The 21,420-nt window shown below is 44.0% G+C and overlaps 2 protein-coding genes, 1 non-coding gene and 1 pseudogene across 3 annotated transcripts in view; 1 reads left to right on the top strand and 3 right to left on the bottom strand.

The window, feature by feature from the left end:
- Positions 1 to 21,420, top strand: part of REV3L (REV3 like, DNA directed polymerase zeta catalytic subunit) — a 659,986-nt gene that overhangs the window by 604,937 nt on the left and 33,629 nt on the right. The window lies entirely within an intron of this gene.
- Positions 1 to 21,420, bottom strand: part of GTF3C6 (general transcription factor IIIC subunit 6) — a 1,097,326-nt gene that overhangs the window by 100,150 nt on the left and 975,756 nt on the right. The window lies entirely within an intron of this gene.
- Positions 12,229 to 13,134, bottom strand: LOC126953605 (calponin-2-like; annotated as a pseudogene).
- LOC126954001 (U6 spliceosomal RNA) lies at positions 14,618 to 14,724 on the bottom strand. Its single transcript, XR_007725466.1, has one exon. It is a non-coding gene; the product is annotated as a U6 spliceosomal RNA (small nuclear RNA).

Raw genomic sequence — 21,420 nt, forward strand, 5'->3', positions numbered from 1 at the left:
AGAACATGGATTCACATGTCTCCGTGAAACCTGTTGAAAGAAGCTATGTTGTGAGCTAGGTACATACACTACTCTTGCCATGTTTTGTTTGTTTGTTTGTTTGAGACGGAGTCTCACTCTGTGGCCCAGGCTGGAGTTCAGTGGCGTGATCTCGGCTCACTGCAACCTCTACCTCCTGGGTTCAAGCGATTCTCCTGCCTCAGCTGGGATTACAGGTGCATGCCACCACGCCAACCAATTTTTGTATTTTAGTAGACAGGAGGTTTCACCATGTTTGCCAGGCTGGTCCCGAACTCCTGACTTCAGGTGATCTGGCCACCTCGGCCTCCCAAAGTGCTGGGAGGCCACCGCGCCCAGCCCTCTTGCCGTGTTTTATAAGCATCCAACTCAAACTGCGGATTGGGACAAAAGATAATAAATGTTGCTTATTTTATAATGATAAAAGAATGTGGTTACTCTACTTGGAATAAAGATAAAAGAAGTATTTCTGTGTTTTACAAGCTATTCAATTATTTGATGGTTGCTTATTGAAGAATCTACCTACTAAACCACCTCAAACACTAATTGTGGTATAAACATAATTTGGCTTATAATTGCTTATAATTAGTTGCTTCTCAACTACTATTATACTTTTTTCCCAGTGCAATTTAACTTAATATAAAAGTGCCAAGAATCTTGGCAAAGTAAATCCTTGTTAATTTGATACAGGATAATTTAAATAGAGTCTACCAACTGGATTCGTCCTTTGTCAAATATATCATTTTTCTTGTTATCTTGAAGCTCAAAATTCCTTGTATACTCTGGTTTCTCTTCGGATCATAGAAATAATAAAAATAAAAATCCCTTGTACTAAGTTGGTTAATCTTTGCTTAAATATTTTCCTGAACTCAATATGTCAAAAATACATTTATCATTGTTTCTAAAATGATTTCCTTTCTCAGCCCCATTTCTATCAATAGTGACCATTTTTCCCCCACACTTCCAGTTTTTTAAACATGCCTTGGCTGGACGCAGTGGCTCATGCCTGTAATCCCAGCACTTTGGGAGGCAGGTGGATCACCTGAGGTTGGGAGTTTGAGACCAGCCTGACCAACATGGAGAAACCTCGTTTCCACTAAAATTACAAAATTAGCCAGGCATGGTGGCACATGCCTGTAATCCCAGCTACTAGGGAGGGTGAGGCGGGAGAATCGCTTGAACCTGGGAGGTGATGGTTGCAGTGAGCTGAGATCGCACCATTACACTCTAGCCTGGGCAACAAGAGCGAAACTCCATCCCAAAATAAATAAATAAATAAATAAATAAATAAAAATAAATAAAAATAAAAATGCCTCATTCGCTATAGCACTTTGCACACAAAACACTTACTTAAAGGACTCCCATTCACTAGGCCTTCTTAAGATACCTCTGATTGTACTCCTTCCCTTTATTCTCTTTGGTAATCATTCCTAGTAAGATCTTACTCAAATTTTAAAAAATCCTTACTTGACCCCACTTCTACCTTCAGCTATCACCCAATTTCTCTGCTTCCCTTAACAGCAAAACTCCCTAAAAGATGTAAAGACATGTCTATACTTGTGGTCCCTACCTCCTCATCTCTCCTTCAAATTCTCCAGATGGGTGTTTATTCCTAGCACTTGACTGAAATGGCACTTCTCAAAGCCCACTTCTTGCCAAAGCCAGTGGTTGCCAAAGCCATTGAGACCAGTAAATGGTCTCAATCCCCATTTACTCAATCTTTCAATAGCTTGTGACACAATTAACTATGCCTGCCTTCTAGAAGCAAGTCTCCAGTCTTTCCTGACATCTCTCTTTTTTGGTTTTCCTTGGAATTTTCTTCCCAATGCTTCAGTGCTCTTGGCTATGCCTCTGCCCTCTTTTCTACATACATTTTCTCCCTAGATGACCTACATCATCCAGTCTATGGCTTTATGACCCGCTCATAATATTAATGATTTTCAAATTCATATCTCCAGCCCAGACATCTTCCTTGAATTTCAGACCTTTGAGACACTTGCCTGACTACTTGAATGCCTAACAAGCACATAGAAGCTAACATTACTAGAAAAGAGCTGTTCACAGCAAAATCTGCCTCCTCCCCACAAAAGCAAAAACAAATTAACAAAAACTCAGCTGTCCTCAACTCAAGCTTCCCGCTGACCTCTTTGTCTCCACTCTTATCTCTTCTTACCTCTTTATGGTCCACTCTTTACACAACAAATCACCTCGTTAAATAGCAGTTGCTTAAACTCAGAATCATCAATGATTCCACTCTTTCCTGCATTGTCCTACATCCAACTCATAATTAGCCTTGTTGATATTTCTAAAACATTTCAAGAATTTGATCTCTCTACCTTCATTTATACCACCATCCTAGTTCAGAGCACAAAATTAGCTCCCCTGAACTGTGACTGTAGCTTTCTAACTATAGTAGTGTTTGTCTTCACTTTGCCACCTCACTTGATTTAACACAGAGCAGCTAGAGTGATTGTTTTTTGTTTTCATTTTTTTAAATGTCTCCATAGCCCAAGATGGAATGATGTTTTTAAAACATAAGCCCAATTATGACACTTATTAAAATTCTCCAGTGGTTTCCCATTACACTTAAAATAAAAATTTCTTACCCTGGCCTTCAAATCCTTATGTGATTTGATCCTGCATTAATTATCCTCCAACCTCATCTCTACCATTCACTCTCTGTACTCCATCCATACTGACCTGTCTCCCTTTAGGTCATTTTCATTTATCTGAAATGCTCTTTCTCTCCCTTTTGGTATGGCTTGTTCATTCTTGTCATTTACATCTTAGCTTAAATGTTGCCTCTTCTGAGAAGTCACTAAGCTACTATAGCAAAGAGATCCCCAAATACAATAACTCAAAGATTAAGGTTTATTTCTCTCTCACATAACAGTACAGAGGTAGGCAGGTAGTCTAGGGTCAGTGGGCAGCTCTGTTCCATGAGATCATTCAGGGAACCAGGTTCCTTCTAACCCATTTTGACCATAGAGTAAAATCTTTATTCTCATTATTGAAGCTGACTTAATCTGTCCACAGTCTAGCCTGGAAGAAGAGGAAAAAAAGAAAGGGACAAAAACTACTTTCCTTATAAAAACAAGATATGGAAACTTGTTTTGTTGTTTTTATTTTGAGACAGGGTCTCACTCTGTCACCCAGGCTGGGGTGCAGTGGCTCCATCTTGACTCACTGCAGCCTCAACTTCCCTGGGCTCAAGTGATCCTCCCACCTCAGCCTCCCACGTAACTGGGACTACAGGCAAGCGCCACCACGCCTGGCTAATTTTCGTATTTTTAGTAGAGACCAGGTTTCACCATGTTCCCCAGGCTGGTCTTGAACTCCTGGACTGATGATCTGCCCACCTCAACCTCCCAGAATGCTGGCATTACAAGCATGAGCCACCATACCTGGCCTTAGATTCAATGTAAAGTGACCAAGTAGTGTGCTGGAACTGGCTTCCTACTGTTTGTGAGAGCTAATCATTACACTCTCAGAAATTTGGGGAGTCAGTTGACATCACAGTGGTGGTTTGAAATTAGCCATGTTGTGACTATTTACATCAGTGAAATTGGCAAACTATAATCAGGGTTCTCCATACCCTCAGCTGGGTGATTGTTAAACACCAGTTGTTAAATGTTTACCAGCGTTCCTCTGGTTTCACAAATCTGTCACATTGATGGTGTTGAAAACATGGTTTTCTTGGCCAGGCACAGTGGCTAATGCCTGTAATCCCATCCCTTTGAGAGGCTGAGGCGGGAGGATTGCTTTAAGCCCAGGAGTTCAAGACCAGCCTGGGTAACATAGTAAGACCCCCATCTCTATTTAAAAAAGAAGAAAGAAAAAGAAAACATGATTTTCTCTAATGTCAATGCAAGTTTTACTGCCCAAGGCTGTTGTGGGGCTTCAGAGACTGTAAGTGAGAAAAGTGTTTTAGAAACTGTGGGCCGAGTGCGGTGGCTCATACTTGTAATCCCAGCACTTTGGGAGGCCAAGATGGGCGGATCACCTGAGGTCGGGAGTTCGAGACCAGCCTGACCAACATGGAGAAACCCTGTCTCTACTAAAAATACAAAATCAGCCGGGCGTGGTGGAACATGCCTGTAATCCCAGCTACTGGGGAGGCTGAGGCAGGAGAATCACTTGAACCCAGCAGGCGGAGGTTGCGGTGAGCATCTCGGTGAGCATCGTGCCATTGCATTCCAGCCTGGGCAACAAGAGTGAAACTGTGTCTCAAAAAAAGAAGAAGAAGAAAAAAAAGAAACTGTAAAACAACATGTAAAGATACAGTATTGTTACTGCAAAATACAGAAGAAATAGAAGCTAAAGTAATGGAGAAAGAAACAACACGGTAATGCCTCAGATTACATTGAATTACATTAATTTTCTTTTGTTTTGTTTTGTTTTGTTTTTTTGAGACAGAGTTTCCCTCTTGTTGCCCAGGCTGGAGTGCAACGGCATGATCTGGCTCACTGCAACCTCTGCCTCCCAGGTTCAAGCGATTCTGAAGCTTCAGCTTCTGGAGTAGCTGGGACTGCAGGCACCTGCCAACATGCCTGGCTAATTTTTGTATTTTTAGTAGAGATGGGATTTCGCCATGTTGACCAGACTGGTCTCTAACTCCTGACCTCAAGTGATCCCCCGTCTCAGCCTCCCAAAGTGCCGGGATTACAGGCGTGAGCCACTGCACCTGGCCTGTATTTTCTTTTTATGTATTTACTTTTTATGTTATAATCTCAACTATACTTATTCTGTCATTTAAATGATTAAAAAAGTAATTGGGCTAGCACAGTGGCTTATGCCTGTAGTCTCAACTAATTGGGAAGCTGAAGCAGGAGGATTGCTCGGAACCCAGGAATTTGAGGTTACAGTGAGTTATGTTTGAGCCACTGTACTCCAGCCTGGACAAGAGAGTGAGACTGTCTCTAAAAAAAAAAAAAAAGAAAGAAAGAAAGAAAGAAAGAAAAAGTAATTGTTTAGAAAGTGTTGTTGGAGGCTGGGCGCGGTGGTTCACACCTGTAATACCAACACTTTGGGAGGCCGAGGTAGGTGGATCACCTGAGGTCAGGAGTTTGACCTGGTCAACATGGTGAAACCCAGCCTCTACTAAAAATACAAAAAATTAGCTGGGTGTGGTGTTGGGCGCCTGTAATCCCAGCTACTTGGGAGGCTGAGGCAGGAGAATCGCTTGAACCGGGGAGGCGGAGGTTGCAGTGAGCCAAGATTGCACCATTGCACTCCAGCCTGGTTAACAAGAGCGAAACTCTGTCTCAAAGAAAAAATAAAAAAGAAAGTATTGTTGGAGCTCAGAAACCGATACCACCATATATGGCTCGGTGAACTGAGGAAGCCTCAAGGTCTCTCTGACTTACACCTCTCCCTACCCCCACCCTCTGTAAAATAGGAGTTTCTTTATCTTCCTAAGATCTAGACCATCAAAAAAAATTAATTTTTTTCTCCTCCCTGGAAGACCAGGAATGTAGCTTTCCTGAACATAGCTTTTCACAGGATCATGTACAATTTAATCTCTGTTCCCTAATCCATTCATTCTCCCTAGTAACAGAATTCTTTTCCCTACTTCCACAACCTGTTTTGCTAGCGTGGTCTATAAGCTTCTGAATCACAATGTGGGTGGGGAATGACTCTGTGATTTTCCTCTTGTGCTCGTTATGTACTTGTTAAATAAATTTGTATGCCTGTTCTTCCATTAAACTGCCTCATGACGATTTTCAGTGAACCCTCAGAGGGTCAAGGGGAAAGCGCTCCTTTGATCCCTACAGTGTATAAAATATGCATTAAAGTGAATGATAAAAAACCTTTACATTTCCATTTTATATTACATTTACATTATTTTATGGAAATTGTAAAATAATCAGGAAATTATTTTGAGATATTTCCAAAAACTATATTTCCTCTAACCTTGATTATCTATTAAAACTTTAAAACAATCAATAAATGAACTAAAATTAATAACAAAACATAAAATTAAAATTATGTAGATAAGGCTAAAGTTTTTTAATTTAATTTTTTGAAAATTTAATGAAGGCCAGGCACAATGGGTCACGCCTGTAATCCCAGCACTTTGGGAGGCCAGGCGAGCAGATCACCTGAAGTCAGGAGTTCAAGACCAGCCTGGCCAACATGGTGAAACCTCATCTCTACTGAAAATTCAAAAATCAGCTGGGCGTGGTGGCAGGCACCTGTAATCCCAGCTACTCAGGAGGCTGAGGCAGGAGAATTGTTTGAACCCAGGAGGTAGAGGTTGCAGTGAGCCAAGATTGCACCATTGCACTCCAGCTTGGGCAACAGAGTGAGACTTCATCTCAAACACACATACACACACACACACACACATACAAACAAAAAAAAACAAAGAAAGAAAGAAAAAAAGAAAATGAAAGTTTATTAAACATTTTAATAAAATTAAACTATCTGCAATTCGAGCTGGGCACAGTGGCTCATGCCTGTAATCCCAACACTTTGGGAGGCTGAGGTGGATAGATAACCTGAGGTCAGGGGTTCAAGACCAGCCTGGCCAACATGGTGAAACCCCGTGTCTACTAAAAAAATCCAAAAATTAGCCAGGCATGGTGGCACATGCCTGTAATCCCAGCTACTGGGGAGGCTGAGGCAAGAGAATTGCTCGAACCTGGGAGGTGGAGGTTGCAATGAGCCAAGATCACGCCACTATGCTCCAGACTGGGTGACAGAGTGAGACTCAAGAAAACAAACAAACAAAAAACTATCTGCAATTCTAACATTCCGTGTCACTTTTGCTGCAAATGTAAAGAATCAGTATCACACTTTGTTACATCTATACAAACATTTAAGAATAATATAAAAGTGCTCAGTTTTGCAGAATGTTTCTCAGCTACCCATCTGAAATTTCATCCTAATTTGTGAGCATCTCTGGTGTCCTAAGAAAAGCAAGAAAATGCTTGACACGCCGGGCGCGGTGGCTCAAGCCTGTAATCCCAGCACTTTGGGAGGCCGAGACGGGCGGATCACGAGGTCAGGAGATCGAGACCATCCTGGCTAACACAGTGAAACCCCGTCTCTACTAAAAATACAAAAACTTAGCCGGGCGAGGTGGCGGGCGCCTGTAGTCCCAGCTACTCGGGAGGCTGAGGCAGGAGAATGGCGTGAACCCGGGAGGCGGAGCTTGCAGTGAGCTGAGATCCGGCCACTGCACTCCAGCCTGGGTGACAGAGCGAGACTCCGTCTCAAAAAAAAAAAACAAAAAAAAAAAAAAAAAAAAAAAAAAAAGAAAATGCTTGACACTAGGAAAAGATACTCTGTTAAGCCAAAAGCTATTGCTTTCACACTGAGAGGAAGAATTTACTTGACAAGCTAATTATTTTGTCTTTTCTCTTATCTAACTGTTTCTGCTGTTCAGAATCCTCCCCACATTCCGAAGCAAGGTCTTTCTCCTACTTCAACAGCAGCAGAAACCATGGCATTTGTATTCGGTTCCCTTTTGTTTTGTAGACATAGAACAAGTGATGTGAAGTGTTTCCTTGGGGTCTAATAGGTGTTATTTCCAGGAGTGGATGTTTAAGTTTGCAAGTCATACAATGCCAGCCTGTATGCTGGATTCCAAGTAACAAAGGTATCTGTGTGTCATTTAATAAACACATTTTGGCATTTATTTGTGACATGCAGGGTTAAGGGCAGGGGCCCCTCCTGCTGGGTCTAGGGGTGATGCTAGTTAGAGTTTACAAAATGAAGTCCCCAAAACTCCCAAAACTTCCCTAGTCTTTCTAGGCCACTGGTAGACAAAGTTAGAAAGTTAAGGGGTCCCATTAATCAGTATTATTGGGGTCTGACCCCATGATTAGAGTCCCACAAATCACTATCTCAAAACATCTGTCAGATTGAAATTTAAAAGCCCATGTTTTCTGAGGACAAATATTTATACAAATTCAGTTACTGAGTTTATTGCTCATAGTAAGTTTTTTTATATAAAACATTTATAATTTATTGGTCTTTTGGGGGAATTAGATGCTTCACCACTGTATTACAGCTGAGCCATTAATTTTGTAGCTTCATCAACATTAACTGTTTCACTTTAATGATTCTCTGCAGGAGAATCAGTTCTTCCTGCAGAGATATTTTTTAAAGGCCTTTTGAGAAGTGTACAGGTTCCTTTTGTATATTTACAAAAACTTTATTTACTCTGTTAATTTTTCATCATTTATAATGTTTATCTTCTTAAAATTAGTGGTAACTCAGGCTGGGTGTGGGGGCTCACGCTGTTATCCCAGCACTTTGGGAGGCCAAGGTGGGCAGATCACCTGAGATCAGGAGTTCAAGACCAGGCTGGCCCGTCTCTAATAAAAATACAAAGTTAGCTGGGCATGGTGTCGCACACCTGTAATCCCACCTACTCCAGAGGCTGAGGCAGGAGAATCGCTTGAACCCAGGAGGCAGAGGCTGCAGTCAATCGAGATCACACCATTGCGCTCCAGCCTGGGCAACAAGATCTGTGATCTCAGATACTCAGGAGGCTGAGACAAGAGAATTGATTGAGCCCAGGAGGTGGAGGTTTCAATGAGCTGAGATTGCGCCACTTCACTCCAGCCTGGGCAACAGAGTGAGACTCTGTCTAAAAAAAAAAAAAAAAGCAGAATCAGGTTTATGTTTCCCAGAGTTAGGAAGCTTCTACTTTGTAGAAGTGAAGTAGCCCTAAGTAAAAGACGTGTGTATCTACAGTCAAGACTCATTCCAACTTAAAAAACCGAACTTGGTTTTCCTATCGTGAGGACCACAAGTCCACAAGTCAAGAGTTTACCATCCGTTTGTAATGCTTCAAGCTTAAATACTAATGTCAAGTGTCAGATATTTGAGGAGAGCTTTCAACATTAAAGAGAGAAAGAGAAACTAAAGTAAATAGGCTGAATGCAGTGGTTCACACCTGTAATCCCAGCAGTTTGGGAGGCCGAGGCAGGCAGATCACTTGAGGCCAGGTGTTCAAGACCAGGCTGGCCAACATGGTGAAACTTGCCGCCTCTACTAAAAATACAAAAATTAGCCAGGCGTGGTGATGCGAGCCAGTAATCCCAGCTACTCGGGAGGCTGAGTCATAAGAATTGCTTGAATCTGGGACGTAGAGGTTGCAGTGAACTGAGATCTCAACACTGCACTCCAATCTGGGCAACAAAGCAAGACTCTGTCTCCAAAAAAAAAAAAAAAAAAAGTTAAATAGGCAAAAAAGGAAACCAGAGGAAACAGAAATAATGCAGGAAGTAGAAGGAAACTTCCAAGGATAAGACCATTATTATATCCCATACAAATAAGAGAAAGCACTCTATCTATTAAAAAAAACAAAAAACAAAAAAACAGAACAATCACACAAAACCAGAATACTGTGAATGAGGAGAATTCAAAGAACTAAAAAAGAATGCTAGGAAATTAAAGCTAGGATTGCTGAGATTTTTTAAAAATTGGAGACTGGGCAACATAATGAGACTCTATCTCTATAAAATAATAAAAAAATTAGAGAAGCGTGGTGGCACTTGCCTGTAGTCCCAGCTACTCCTGCGAGAATCACTTGAAACTGGGAGGTGGAGTTTGCAGTGAGCTGCGATCATGCCACTGCACTCCAGCCTGGGCAACAAAGCAAGACTCCATCTCAAAAAAAAAAAAGAAAAAGATTTTAAATGTTTAATAGGTCACAATCAAAGGACAAAGAATCAAAATGCATTGAACTTCGCAACAGCAACATTGGAAGCTTAAAGACAATGGAGCAACACCTTTAACATTTGGAAAATATTATTATTCTATTTTTCAATTTGTTTTATTTTATTTATTAATATATTTTTGCAATGGAGTCTCGCTCTGTTGCAAGAGCAAGAGGCTGGAATGCAGTGGCGTGACCTTGGCTTACTGCAACCTCCGCCTCCCAGGTTCCAGTGATTCTCCTGCCTCAGCCTCCCGAGTAGCTGGGATCACAGGCATGTACCACCACGCCTGGCTAATTTTTGTGTTTTTAGTAAAGACGGGGTTTCACCATGTTGACCAGGCTGGTCTCAAACTCCTTACCTCAGGTGATCCATCCACTTTGGCCTCCCAAAGTGCTGGGTTTACAGAAGTGAGCCACTGTGCCCGGCCTATTTTATTTTATTTTATTTCATTATTTTATTTTTTTGAGACGGAGTCTCACTCTGTTGCCCAGGCTGGAGTGCAGTGGCACGATCTCGGCTCAGTGCAACCTCTGCCTCCTGGGTTCAAGCGATCCTCCCACCTCAGCTTCCTGAGCAGCTGGGACCACAGGCACACGTCACTACACCTGGCTAATTTTTGTGTTTTGTGTAGAGACTGGGTTTCACCATTTTGCCTGAACTCCTGACCTCAAGTGATCCACCCGCCTTGACCTCTCAAAGTGCTGAGATTACAGGCCTGAGCCACTGCGCCCGACCAGCCAATTAATAAAAGGAAGGGATCACCACAAATTTAAAAATCAGAAGTAAAATGTGATTGTTCTGTGTGTGTGTATGTGTGTGTGTGTTTTGTTGTTGTTTTGTTTTTGCTTTTTTCTGAGATGGAGTCTCGCTCTGTCACCCAGGCTAGAGTGCAGTGGCATGATCTTGGCTCACTGCAACCTCTACCTCCCATGTTCAAGGGATTCTCCTACCTCAGCCTCTCAAGTAGCTGGGACTTACGGACACATGCCACCACATCTGGCTCATTTTTGTATTTTTAGTAGAGACGGGGTTTCACCATGTTGGGCAGGTTGATCGCGAACTCCTGATCTCAGGTGATCCTTCCACCTTGGCCTCCCACATTGCTAGGATTACAGGCGTCAGCCACCTTGCCTGGTGTGTGTGTGTGTTTTTAATAATATAGAATGGTATTATAATTAGGGCAATAGAATGAAAATATTAAATTATTTAACTTCTGTTTCTGGCTTATTCTGCACTCTTCTTATTTGAGAAAGATAAAAACTTGAATAATTGGAATAATAAACTATGAGTATAAATATATTCTCTCTCAGGAGATACACACACACACACACACACACACACACACACACACATTTTTTTTCTTCTTACAGAGGTTTTACTGCGTTTGGTCCACAGTCATATTTCACATTATCTCATGGGGCAGGGCTCCTGGGTGGGGGTCCCTGTGTAGTACTTGGTAGGGCGTATGGCCAGGGGAGATGGAGCAGTATAGCTGGTCAGGCCCAGAAGGGGAGAAGGAGGGCTGGAGGCTCCTTAAAACCTACTGAGGGGCCGGGCATGGTGGCTCACACCTATAATTCCAGCACTTGAGGAGGCTGAGGTGGGTGGATCACCTGAGGCCCGGAGTTTGAGACCAGCCTGGCCAACATGGTGAAACTCCATCTCTAATAAAAATACAAAAATTAGCCAGGCGTGGTGGAGCACCTACAGTCCCAGCTACTTGGGAGGCTGAAGCAGGAGAATCCCTTGAGCCAGGGAGGTGAAGGTGCAGTGAGCCAAGATCTTGCCACTGCACTCCAGCCTGGGCAAGAACAACAACAACATCAACAAAACTGACTGAGGCCATAGTGGAGGGGGGTGGTTAGCATGGAGAGGGGGTCAGGCTTAGCCCCAACAACGCAGAATTCCACTTCATTGTACGGGCCCCCCTTTCCACCGGCCCTGGGGCAGGTCTGAGGGTCTGAGGTCTGTTGGTCTGAGGGTGCTAGGGAAATGCAGCCACTTGGCAGCCTGAGATATTTAGCATGGTGGCCAGGCCCCCTTTCCCAGGGGACTCATTTCCCAGCACTCTCTCCACTGTCCCTGCCCCATTCCTCGGGGGAAAAAAAAAGAAGTATTTTTCTTTTGTTAATACTTCCTGAAACTTCTGCGGGTACAGAAACCACAAACTGATAGGCTGACAAAATGGGGAAGAGACAAGGCAACCGGAAACCTTCCGGGACTGGTTCCCTCCAAGCCTAAGTCTCTTCTCCCCAGCACAGCTTGGCCCACAGCCTGGACTTGCCGGCAGAGACCCTCACCCTACACATATGGGATACGGCTTTGACCCCTTCCCCCATAGCCCGGTGGCTCAGTCCTACGAAGGACCAAGGCAAGGGGGAAAAAGACCTGCTCCCTGATCCCATACCGCCACTCACAGACTCTGGGTTGATTGGCAACACTGAACAGCTTAAGAAAAAAGAAAGACGAAAACACAGAAAAACCCAAAAACTCAGACGGGCAGACGTTGTGGGGAGAGAGCGTGCTGGGAGCCTCAGTAGCCAGCCTCCTCCTGGAAGTAAGGCGGATATTCAGGGACCTCCATCAGGCCCGGGCAGTCGCTGGCGCCCGAGGGAGCCCCGTTGGCCACTGTGCCTTAAGGGCAGAACTTGGGGTCCTATATCTGCCGGCCCAGGCCAAAGACCTGGCCGCTCTGCTTGGCACTCTGCGTGTAGCCCATCTGCAGGGACATGGAGGAGTTGTCACACTTGTCGGTTCCCAGCTTGGTGTCAACTGGGTGCCGGGGGCTGTCATGCCCACCTGGCTGGCACACTTGTTTGTACCCATCTGGAGGCTGATGGTTGAGTGGTCCATGCGGGGCAGGAGGTGGTTCTTGGGGTTGTAGAGATGCCTCCTGGTGCCGTCGGAGTCATACCCGACTGGCTGGTGCATTTGTTGGTGCCCATCTGCAGCCCGATGGCGCACTGGCCAGCCTTCATGGTGGCATCGTCGAAATTCTGCTTCTGCTTCTCCCAGTACTTAAGGCCGATGTCCACCCCGCTCTGCAGCCTCTTAGTCTTGGCCTTCCCCACCAGGGCGAGAAGAGACACCTGCACCTGCCTCATGTTCCCACTCTCAAACAGGTCGCTGGCTTCGAACAAGTCCACAGTGTTCATGCCTTCCCTACCATGGGCTTGATGAAGTTGGAGAGGTTTTCTAGCTGGTGCCAGTTCTGCATGGAGCGGTTGATCTTGGGAACTGAGCTCTGCTGTAGCTTGTTGATGAGTGTGCCTAAGACAGTCCTGTCCTTCAGGCCCTTCTGGAAGTCGGGGCCGATGGAGAGGCCGGTGAGTCCCTGGATCCAGCTGCAGAGCTCTGCCTCCTTCTAGCACAGGAGCCAGTTCTTGACCTCGGCGGACAGCCGGTACGAGGAGTCCTTGTTGAACTGCCTGGAGCTCATGCCTGGCGGGCGCGGCGGTGGGGTGGGATGGGATGGGAGGGGACGGGACCGCCTGGTGGGCGCGGGTCTGGGACACGCTCCTCTCCGGATAGTTTTATGTGGTCTGGGCATGGTGGCTAACAGTTGTAATCCCAGCACATTGGGAGGCCAAGATGGGAGGATCACTTGAGTCCAGGAGTTTGAGACCAGCCTGGACAACATAGCAAAACCCTATCTCTACCAAAAAGAAAAAAAAGTTGTTGGGGGCGTGGTGGCAAGCGCCTGTAGTCCCAGCTACTCGGGAGGCTGAGGGGAAGGACAGCTTGAGTTCAGATGTTCTAGGCGATAGTAAGCTATCATCAGTCTACTGCATTCCAGCCTGGGTGACAGAGCCAGACTCTGTTTCTAACTCAATCAATCAATCAATCTGTAGTGATATATATATATATATATATATATATATATTATATTTTTTTCTTTTTTTCTTTTTTTGAGACAGAGTTTCACTCGTTGCCCAGGCTGGAGTGCAATGGCACAATCTCGGCTTGCCACACCTCCGCTTCCCCAGGTTCAAGCGATTCTCCTGCCTCAACCTCCTGAGTAGCTGGGATTATAGGCATGCACCACCACGCCCAGCTAATTTTGTATTTTTAGTAGAGACAGGATTTCTCCATGTTGGTCAGGCTGGTCTACAACTCCCGACCTCAGGTGATCTGCCTGCCTTGGTCTCCCAAAGTGTTGTGATTACAGGTGTGAGCCACTGTGCCTGGCTATAGTGATATTTTTATGTGGAGCTGAAGAACAAAAGCTATTCTGTTATCTGGACACAGGTTTTAGTTGGTTATTTATTTATTTTTTTTGAGACAGACTCTCTCTTTGTTGCCCAGGCTGAAGTACAGTGGCGTGATCTTGGCTCACTGCAACCTCTACCTCCTGGGTTCAAGCAATTCTCCTTCCTCAGCCTCCCAAGTAGCTGGGATTACAGGTGCCCACCACTAAACCCAGCTAACTTTTGTATTTTTAGTATAGATGGGGTTTCACTATATTGGCCAGGCTGGTCTTGAACTCCTGACCTCAAGTGATCACCCTGCCTTGGCCTCCCAAAGTGCTAGGATTACAGGTGTGCGCCACCGTGCCCGGTCAGACCACTCCAATTTTTAATAACCAAGCTATATGTGCCACACACCGAAATCCTGCCTTTTTTGGAATAAGGAGAATAAGCTGATATGATTTGACGCTTCTTCCCTGCAGAGCCTGAACCTCCAACTCGAGAGATAGAGATGAAAAAGTCCAACTCAGAAAGTCCATTTCAGCCTATTTGGTGTCTAGGAATTTGAGATACTAATTGTCTTATCCCTACCCACTTCCCCATCTCAGAAAATCTGCCTTGCCACAGAGTCCCTGGCAGGGGCAGCTATGCTACTTACCATTAGACCTTGTCTCCCTAGCTGCAGCTGATTGGATCAGAGAAGAACATCTAATCCATTCAGATACTTTTTCCCCACTTAACATGGGATGCCTCACAAATTTGGGTGTCATCCTTGCGTAGTGACTATACTCATCTTCTCTGTATTGGTCCAATTTTAGTGTATGTGCTGCTTATGTGGGCACCAATCCAATTATTTTGCTTGCTAATTTGAACCCAGAGACTTCAACTTTGAGTCACTAGCTCAGTGGAGGACACCAGAGCTGGAGAGTCAGGTAGTGTGAGCAGTGGCAGCCATTTTTTTGGTGTATGCAAAGGTGGAGAGAGTAGTGGTCTGACAACTTTGACATCTGTGACTTCTACTTGGGATCTGTGATCTTCCCCTCTGGATTTCTGATCATCCCCTTTTAATTAATTAATCAATCAATTTTTATTTATTCTTTGAGACAAGGTCTCGCTCTGTCGCCCAGGCTGGAGTGCAGTAGTGTAAGTATGGCTCAGTGCAACCTCAACCTCCCAGGTTCAATTAATCCTCCTACCACAGCCTCCAGAGTAGCTGGGACTACAGGCATGTGCCACTATGCTTGACAAATTTTTAATTATTTTTGGAGTTGGGGTCTCGCTATGTTGCCAGGGCTGGTCTCCAACTCCTGGACTCAAGTGATCCACCCTCCTTGGCCTCTCAAAGTGTTGGGATTACAGGCATGCATCACTGCGCCTGGCTGATCATTCCCTTTTAAATTGGGTTAGGATAGCTTTCTTCTACTTGTTAACCAAAGAATACCTGACTGAACAGATTTTAAAAGTCCATTTTTGTCACTCTACCTTTTTGCACCTTTCTCTGAGCCTCCAGATCCTACGGATTCCCTGTTACGTATGTAAATTGGTTGTGAGCAGGGAAACAGGGAGAAGATATTTCCTTGAAATGTCCTAGACAAGAGACACCTGCATCCTTCTAGATACAGGGATTCAGGGGTTCTTCAAGCCTCAGCCTGGTTTGCAGCAGCTTTGGCAGCCTTTGGAAGGCATCAGATGGTCAGCCATGTGATACATAACCTATGTAACTTAATGCCATTTATTACTTTATAATTGTGTTAAACTATAATTTGTAAGCAAATTTTGTTTAAAAGCTACTATGGTTTTCTAATTGTTTTGGTACACTTCTATAAAACAAGGCTATTCAATCCTGGTTGCAGGTTCCCAACCATCAATTTTTTGCTAGATTTAATATATAGTATATAGTTAGAGTTTTCAGTACATATGGAAATTTTCAGAAATTTTTCTTTTATTTCTTTGATCTCAAGGTTCTTAAAAAGCTGACATAGGCCAGGCATGGTAGCTCATGCTTGTAATCCTAGCACTTGGGAAGGCCAAGGCCAGAGGATCCCTTGAGGCCAGGAGTTCAAGAACAGCCTGAACAACTCTCTCAAAAAAAAAACAAAACAGAGAGAGAGAGAGAATTTTAAGTCATGCAATTAGAGACTCTGAAGAGAATCTATACAAGTAGATATTTATAAATAAACCTAACCTTCTCGTTTTACATATAACTAGTTTAGCATTATTTATTTGAAATCCATAATTGCAGTTTTCAACTCGGCAAAATCTCATGTACACTGTGTATTTAGCACTACGTAATAAGAAGGCAAAAAATCAGGATCCTTCAAATGTTATATACATAAAATTTATGAAACTAGGAATTACTACATTTCAATATAAACTCAACTAATGAATTTTATTCCAGAAAATGTACGAATTACAAACATTTGGCTGGGCGCGGTGGCTCACGCCTGTAATTCCAGCACTTTGGGAGGCCGAGGCGGGCGGATCACCTGAGGCCAGGAGTTCGAAACAAGCCTGGCCAACATGGTGAAACCCCTTCTCTACTAAAAATACAAAAATTAGCTGGGCGTAGGGGCGGGAGTTGGGGTGGGGCGCCTATAATCCCAGCTACCTGGGAGGCTGAGGCAGGAGAATCGCTTGGACCTGGGAGGTGGAGGTTGCAGTGAGCCGAGATCGCGCCATTGCACACTAACCTGGGCAACAGAGCAAGACTCTGTCTCAAAAACAAAACAAAAAGAAATACAAACATTTAAAGAGGATATTCTATTGTCACCAGTGTAAAAGTAGATACCTTTTCTAAATGGGCACATATCAGATAATTATGGGTACTTTGGTATCTAGTCAGATTACAACATGTATACTTTTTTTTTTTTTTTTTTTGGAGACACAGTCTTGCTCTGTCGCCCAGGCTGTAGTGCAATGGCGTGATCTCGGCTCACTGCAACCTCTGCCTCCCAGGTTCGAGCGATTCTCCTGCCTCAGCCTCCCGAGTAGCTGGGATTACAGGTGCCCACCACCACATCTGGCTAATTTTTTGTATTTTTAGTAGAGATGGGGGTTTCACCACGTCGGTCAGGCTGGTCTCGAATTCCTGACCTCAGGTGATCCACCCGCCTCAGCCTCCCAAAGTGCTGGGATTACAGATGTGAGCCACCACGCCCAGCCACAACACATATACTTTTAAAGTAGCTTTTAAAAAAATGACTTCTGTGAAGTATGAAAAAAGAAAAAAAGAAAAGAAAAAATTATGTTTAATTCTGACATCATAAAAACATGCATTTATTTATAAGTATTGATTATACTGTTTACAATTATTACTTATGAAAGAAAGGTAGATGAAAAATAAAAATCATCATTTTGGATGAAAGGAAATAAATTATTTCTGCCTTGAGTGGTTAAAAATTCAAGTATCGACTGGGCACAGTGGCTCACGCCTGTAATCCCAGCACTTTGGGAGGCCAAGGCGGGTGGATCACTTGAGATCAAGGGTTCAAGACCAGCCTGACCAACACTGTGAAACCCCATCTCTACTAAAAATACAAAAATTAGCCAGGTGTGGTGGCAGGCTCTTGTAATGTCAGCTACTCCAGAGTCTGAGGCAGGAAAATCACTTGAACCCAGGAGGCGGAGGTTGCAGTGAGCTGAGATCATGCCATTGCACTTCGGCCTGGGCAACAAGAGCAAAACTCAGTCTCAAAAAAAAAAAAAAAAGAAAAAAAAATTAAGTATTTTACCATGAGTTTAATTACATACGACTATTTAATTATTATAATTACTACTTTAATTGATTAACCAAGAGATATTTTATAGCTTAATTTTTTAAAGAAAGCAATTATGTGAACAAGGTTTTGCAGTAATTTTAGCTTAGCTTTGTCCATATAGGCTAGTGTTTATGTATTTGCTTTATCCCCTCAGAATTATAATTACACCAAGGTGTTATATAGAAAGGAGTGATTCCCACTTCAACCTGAGAGGCAGAGGTTACAGTGAGCTGGGATCACGCCACTGCACTCCAGCCTTGGTAAAACAGCGAGACTCTGACTCAAAAAAGAAAGAAAGGGCTGAGTGCAGTGGCTCACGCCTGTAATCCCAGCACTTTGGGAGGCCAAGGCAGGCACATCACCTGAGGTCAGGAGTTCAAGACCAGCCGGGCCAACATGGTGAAACTCCATCTCTACAAAAATACAAAAATTAGCCGTGCATAATGGCGGGTGCCTGTAATCCCAGCTACTCAAGAGGCTGAGGCAGGAGAATTGTTTGAACCTGGGAGGCAGAGGTTGCAGTGAGCCAAGATCATGCCATTGCACTCCAGCCTTGGTGACAGAGTGAGACTCTTCCTCCCCCCCCCCCAAAAAAAAGAAAGAAAAGAAAGGAGTGATTCTTTTATCCTTTGTACTCATTTGTTTTCCTTTTCATGCGCCTTGCTGCCCTACATAAAAGTTAGTTGTAACTCATTTAAATTCAGGTCTCCAGTGTGAAGTAGTGTATTGCTTAACTGGACAGGGCTGTAACCTGAAGTATAAGAAGGGGAGTGTCCACATTTCCCAACAGCAGGTCTTTAGCAATAAAGGTGCGGCACCACCAGTGCTAAAGAATACTATTCTAGTTAAATGTGTTTGTGTTCTGCATCTTCCATTGTGCAGTACACTCTATTATTTATAAATTCTAATCCTTTAATAAAGAAAAAATGTAAGAAAGAAAACAAAAACTACCACCCAAAACCAAAAGTCATCTACAGCCTTTGAAAATTCCTGGACATAAAGCATCAGTCACTGGATATTCCTTCACCCCTGCTAAGTTCCACAGTCTCGGAGCAGGCTTCCCAACAAGAGCGGAGAGAGCAGGGCAGGGAAATGTTGCTAAGTGACATGGGGTTTAGTTGTGCGATGGAGTATCAGATGACACTTGACATTGAGCCTTGTGCGACTTCACAGCCATTCCACAATATAAGGGAAGAGCTGCAATATTATGTAGATAATGGAGGATTGTAGACAGAGTGGCAAAATAGAGAATTCCTAGCTTCAACTGTGAGTTCCAAAAGGTCAGGTAGTTTAAGAATGATGTGGTTAGGCTGGGCGCAGTGGCTCACACCTATAATCCCAGCACTTTGGGAGGCTGAGGTGAGAGGATCACTTGAGGTAAGCAGTTCAAGACCAGCCTGGCCAACATGGTGAAACCCTGTCTCTACTAAAAATACAAAAATGGGCAGGTGCGGTGGCTCATGCCTGTAATCCCAGCACTTTGGGAGGCCGAGGCAGGCAGATCACGAGGTCAAGAGATCCAGACCATCCTGGTCAACATGGTGAAACCCTGTCTCTACTAAAAAAATACAAAAATTAGCTGGGCATGGTGGCTCGCACCTGTAGTCCCAGCTACTCAGGAGGCTGAGGCAGGAGAATCGCTTGAACCTGGGAGGTGGAGGTTGCAGTGAGCCAAGATCATGCCACTGCACTTCAGCCTGGGCAACAGAGCGAGACTCCATCTCAAAACAACAACAGCAACAACAACAAAACCCAAAAATTAGCTGAACATGGTAGTACACACCTGTAGTCCCGGCTATTCAGAAGGCTGACGCAGGAGAATTGCTCGAACCCTAGAGGCGGAGGTTGCAATGGGCCAAGATGACAGCATTGTACTCCAGCCTGGGCAACAGAGTGAGACTCTGTCTCAAAAAGAAAAGAAAAGGAAAGAAAAAACAGAAATGCTGTTGTATACAGGCATACCTCAAATATATTGCAAAGTCAATTTTAGACCATCCCACAACAAAGTGAATATTGCAATAGAGTCACACATACTAAAAAAAAAAAAAAAAAAAAAAAAAAAAAAAAAAAAAAAAAAAAAAAAGATGTGCCAGTGATGCAAGTTAAAAAAAAAAAGAAAGACCGATATGGTTGCTAATATCTCTGAATTTTTCATGTTAGTTCCTTCCGCACCCTAGAATAATCTTAGGTTTAGAACTAATTAATTAAAATGTTTGTTCATTCAAAAAAATATTTATTGAGTACCTATAAGGCAGAGTGTTAGGTTGGAGTATGAAAATTGACTCTTGGCTGGGCGTGGTGGCTCACGCCTGAAATCCCAGCACTTTGGGAGGCCGAGGTGGGCGGATCAAGAGGTCAGGAGATCTAGACCATCCTGGCTAACACGGTAAAACTCCGTCTCTACTAAAATAAATAAATAAATAAATAAATAAATAAGCCGGGCGTGGTGGCGGGCGCCTGTAGTCCCAGCTACTAGGGAGGCCGAGACAGGAGAATGGCGTGAACCCCGGAGGCGGAGCTTACAGTGAGCGGAGGTCGTGCTACTGCACTCCAGCCTGGGCTACAGAGCGAGACTCTGTCTCAAAAAAGAAAAAGGAAGGAAGGAAGGGAGGAAGGGAGGAAGGGAGGGGGGGAGGAAAATTGACTCTTACACTGATATTGTGACTCTTACACTGACATTGTAAGGTTTACGTAAGAAGTTTCTTGTAAAAATGAAAAAGTATGGAGACCAAAGACAGCAATTTTTGTATTGATTATTGTTTTATTTTATTTCTAAGATAAGGCAAGAGAATGAGACTTTATTAGATATGACTATGGATTCCAAAACTGATGTTTCCCAGATATTGCAGGAGGTGACCAGGAAGCCTTTTAACATGAATAGCTACATAATATTAAGAATTCATTGGCCGGGCGCGGTGGCTCAAGCCTGTAATCCCAGCACTTTGGGAGGCCGAGACGGGCGGATCACGAGGTCAGCAGATCGAGACCATCCTGGCTAACACGGTGAAACCCCGTCTCTACTAAAAAAATACAAAAAACTAGCCGGGCGAGGTGGCGGGCGCCTGTAGTTCCAGCTACTCGGGAGGCTGAGGCAGGAGAATGGTGTAAACCCGGGAGGCGGAGCTTGCAGTGAGCTGAGATCCGGCCACTGTACTCCAGCCTGGGCGACAGAGCGAGACTCCGTCTCAAAAAAAAAAAAAAAGAACTCATTATGGGCCAGGTACAGTGGCTCACGCCTGTAATCCCAGCACTTTAAGAGGCTGAGATGCGTGGATCATGAGGTCAGGAGGTCGAGAACAGCCTGAGCAACACGGTGAAACCCTGTCTCTACTAAATACAAAAAATTAGCCGGGCTTGGCGGCATGTGCCTGTAGTCCCAGCTACTCAGGAGGCTGAGGCAGCAGAATTGCTTGAACCCGGGAGGCAGAGGTTGCAGTGAGCCGAGACTGTGCCACTGCACTCCAGCCTGGGCGACAGAGAGAGACTCCTTCTCCAAAAAAAAAAAAATAAATAAAATAATAATAATAATAATAAAAATTAGCCAGGCATGGTGGTGCACGCCTATCCTCAGTAGGGAGGATTGCCTGAGGCTAGGAGGTTGAGGATGCAGTGAGCCACGTTCCCACAACTGCACTCCAACCTGGGTAACAGAGAGACCCTATCTCAACAAAACAAAACAAAACAGAAACTCATTATGTTATAGAAGATTGCTAGAGTTCTGTTTTGAACTCTAGCTCTTGATTTTACTTTAAACAATTCAATTTATGCACATTTCAAAAA

The sequence above is a fragment of the Macaca thibetana genome, chromosome 4 (genome assembly GCF_024542745.1).
Source record: "Macaca thibetana thibetana isolate TM-01 chromosome 4, ASM2454274v1, whole genome shotgun sequence".
NCBI classification, from domain to species: Eukaryota; Metazoa; Chordata; class Mammalia; order Primates; family Cercopithecidae; genus Macaca; species Macaca thibetana.